We start from the raw sequence: 4178 nt of genomic DNA on the forward strand, positions 1-4178 counted from the left end.
GGTTTGTTTCGGTATTGCTAGGTAATGCGCCTTGCGGTCTCTCGGAAAAGTTTTGAGCTATTTGATTTATTTGTTTTTCTATGTTTTGAATGCTAGCTTGTTGATTCCTAAAATTAGACTCTAATTGTAGAAATCTTTCCGAGTTTTTCTTATCAGTGTCAGAGACAAGGCGAGATATAGTATCTTCGAGCCTTTCTCGTCCACCTTGTTGTTGAGTGAAATTTTGTGACTCATTTCTTGATTGCTGAAAGTTTGTTCGTTGGGCTTGTTGGTTACTACTATTGCCGGGTTCCCTCCAACCAATGTTTGGGTGGTTTCGCCATCCTTGGTTGTAAGTTCCCGTTGGAGGACCCAACGGCCTAGGTCTATTATCAATGTAGTTTACCATTTCTTGTTGATCGTCCGTTTCTTTCATGCAACTCCAATTTTCATGTGACCCACCACACCCTTCACAAGCCATAACCGAGACTGTTTCTAATTTTTTTATTTTTGAAGAAAGGGCCTCGATTTGGGCTTGTAAAGAAGTTCTTTCGTTGACCTTATGGGCGCCCGGGGCGATAGACTTATTTCCCCGGGGGGTGTGCCATTGAAAATTGGTTTGAGCAATTTCCTCAATCTGATTATATATTTCATGTGGGCGTCGGTTACCTAGAAGTCCCCCGGAGCTAGAATCAAGTGTCTGCCTAGTGTGTGGCAACAATCCATTGTAGAAAGTGGATACTTGTTGCCATATTGCGAGGCCGTGATGGGGACACTTGCGTAATAGCTCCTTGAACCTTTCCCAAGTTTCATATAAGGATTCCCCGTCCTCTTGTGAGTATGTATTAATTTCAGCCATTAATTTAGCAGTTTTAGCAGGAGGGAAATACTTATATAGAAATTTTTGGGCTAGTTCATCCCAGGTGTTTACCGAACCAGCTGGGAGGGCGTTGAGCCAAGCTTTCGCTCGGTCTTTTAGCGAGAATGGAAACATACGGAGGCGGATGGCGTCGTTTGATGCCCCATTGATCCGAAAGGTATCACATATTTCTAAGAAATTAGTTATATGTAGATGGGGATCCTCGTCCGCAAGCCCGTGGAAGGTTGCGGAGTTTTGGAGCATTTGTATCAAATGTGGTCGAAGCTCGAAGTTATTGGCTTCGACATTCGGAGCATTGATAGCGGCGCCTAGATTACCTACGGTGGGTCGTAGATAATCCATAAGGGTACGTTGGTCCGCCATTGGAGGTGGATCACCCGAAACCTTCTCTTGGTTTTTGGCTTTTAACCTTTTTCTGAGAAAGCGTTCGGGTTCTTCTAATGGTTCTTTTATGTCTTTATTGGAACTGGAGCTCATACACTATGAGAGGTTGGCGTCGGGTTCCAAGTCCTGCAATAAAAACAGAAAAGAGTGTTGGTCAGAAGGTTCACCACGGCCCCGTGTTGAGCGAACACGGCCCCGTGGTCGGAATTACAGTGATTGTTTTTCAGATCCCAGTTAATGGAAGTTGGACACGGCCCCGTGTTGCACCGGCACGGCCCCGTGGTCAGCCTTCTGTAACTTGAAAAACAAAAAACTGCCAGTAACAATGCTGAGCACGGCCCGTGTCCGACCAGGCACGGCCCCGTGCTGAGCTCTGCAGAAGCTGAAAATCTAAGAAAAAATCCTAAAAAATTAAGGAAAAATAAAAATATGATTAGGCCGTTGATTCCTAACTTTCTTAAAATCCTTGTGTCCCCGGCAGCGGCGCCAAAAACTTGATGTGCGTGAAGTGTGTTATATTTTTAGATATATATTTAAGCCCTTTTTACACTTTTAGCCAAGTTTTAAATTTATAAAACACGATATTCTCTAACACTAAACATACATATGGGCAAGTGCACCCATCGTGGACGTAGTATAGTGTTGGTAAGATACCGAGGTCGTCCAAGGACACAAGAGCTTTTAGTACCGATTTATCCTCAACGTCTAATCAAATCAAAAAGGTTAGAAAAATGTTTTAAACTAAGAAAAGTAAAAACTAACTAAATGCTGAAAATAAAAATAAAATAAAAACAGATAGACAAGATGAATCACTTGGATCCGACACGTGTATTAGTATAACCTTTGATTATTTTCGCACTTTTGCACTTGTTTAAGAGATTATCTTAGTTATTGTAGTAGGCCCCTCTTTTGAAGGCGACGTTACCCTCAACCCAGTAGTTTGAGTCAGCAAGGATACAATCCTAAAGGGTCGGATTATTGAAAGATAATGAATTAAGTTATTAATGCGAATTGTGGTAGGCCCCGCTTTTGGCGGTGACGTACCCTCGGCTAAGTAGTCTGAGTCAGCAGGGATACAGTCCTAAATAGCCGGGTTATAGTATTAATAGTAGTTAACTTATGAGGGGGTCAAAGAGTTTGGATCCCCGCCATCCAATACCTATGGGCATTGAAGGAGACCCTACTAAATTTGACCCAGGTCCCAAGCAGGACCTCTAAACGCTGAACAAGGGCAAGACCCTTACCAAACCGTTCCCTTAACCCCCGACCAGGTAGCCAACATACCTCCATATAGACCGTGGAGATATGAATGGTGAAAATCTTTTATTTTATATAGACAGTAAAATAATGCCAAGACACCACGGACAAACGATAAGGAAAGATCACCTTCAACATAAGTAACTAGTTATTAAAGTCATTAATACAAAACCAAATAAAAAGTGCAAAAGATTAAAAATAAAAAGTATTATACTAAACACTTGTCTTCACCAAGTGATGTAAGAGACTTAGGCAAACATGGCCTTGATTGTCAAGAACTCTTACGATCAATCTTGGATCCCGAGACGACTCACACACTCTACGATGGACAATGGATGATGGTGGTGGATGATGGTGTTATGGTGGTGGTGGGTGGTGGATGAGGTGTGAGAGAGGTGGTGTGCCAAGGGATGAGAGAGAATGAAGCCAAGCTCCTCTATTTATAGGCTGAACAGAAGGCTGGACACGGCCCCGTGTCCGCTGGACACGGCCCCGTGCCCGTCTGACATTCTCTCTCTTCATTAATTGTAATTGCGAATTACAATTAATGCGCCTGCTGTACTTTCACCACGCCCCCGTGCCCGCTGGACACGGCCCCGTGGTGGGCAATGGAAGCTTCTACTGGTTTGTCTTTTCTGCTGCTTCCTGGGCACGCCCCCGTGTTCGCTGGACACGGGGCGTGTTCAGACTCTGTTTCTTCTCCTTTGCCTTGGGAGGTGCCGTTGAGGGTCCGGGCAGTCTACTTTTGTTCCTTTTCTTGTATTTATGGTAGAATTAGTTGTCTTTTTTGCTTCTTTTGTGATTTTGAGCTCATTTCATCCTGAAAATACAAAAGGAAGACAAAAACACTCTTTTTCCAACATTAGTACTCAAAAAGGGTTAGTTTTATGCCTTAATTGATGTGATTTATATGTTGCATTTTACACACATCACGGGCTTAACCTTATCATTAAATTCTCAAATTCCAGAATGTGTTTAGTTTACTGATGTATTAACATATTTTAAGCATAATAACAATTAAGACCTGTATATAATTCATTTGGTTACCCGTTACGCGTTTATGCGTTCGGATCGGCTTATGTGACTAGTTTACGTAAAATAGCCGAAACGGGCTTAACCTTATCATTAAATTCTCAAATTCCAGAATGTGTTTAGTTTACCCATATTATACAAGTATCCAAGCTTGTTGGGTCTAAACCACATTCTATTCCGGTCTCCGCTTAATCTAGCGTTTAGAACCGTAAGGTTTCTTTCTAGCTAGCCGGTCTAAGTCCTTGACTTAATTAAAGACCCGTTAGCATCCTAATAGGTTAATAAACCTTCTATACAGATTAAATAGCTTCCAGTAGAAGGTGCCATCGAAAAGCTTTAGGATTATACTGCTAGCTCAGATAAATACTTTTAACTTATTTTCCCTAATACTAGCTTGGGATACGGTATAATAATACCGCTTGGTCGGGTATGAAATCATTTAATCGGATTGTGATTAATAAATTTACATAACCCGTTTTAATCTGTCTTGTTTGATAACATAAACATCGGGGGTTAATTCGACCGTGTCCTAGATATCCTCGGCTCATTTCATTTGAAAATGGCCACGACCTATGCACAAGGTGTAGGCATACACCTGACAGATGCAAATGCTAAATAATATATATATAAACCCACATGTTGGGGA

General features: G+C 41.9%; 1 non-coding gene across 1 annotated transcript; it reads left to right on the forward strand.

Moving 5' to 3' along the window:
• Positions 1–737: 737 nt before the first annotated feature.
• Positions 738–844, forward strand: LOC118491003. The gene has a single exon (XR_004890228.1). It is a non-coding gene; the product is annotated as a small nucleolar RNA R71 (small nucleolar RNA).
• Positions 845–4178: the final 3334 nt, after the last annotated feature.

Source organism: Helianthus annuus, chromosome 3 (genome assembly GCF_002127325.2).
Source record: "Helianthus annuus cultivar XRQ/B chromosome 3, HanXRQr2.0-SUNRISE, whole genome shotgun sequence".
NCBI classification, from domain to species: domain Eukaryota; kingdom Viridiplantae; phylum Streptophyta; class Magnoliopsida; order Asterales; family Asteraceae; genus Helianthus; species Helianthus annuus.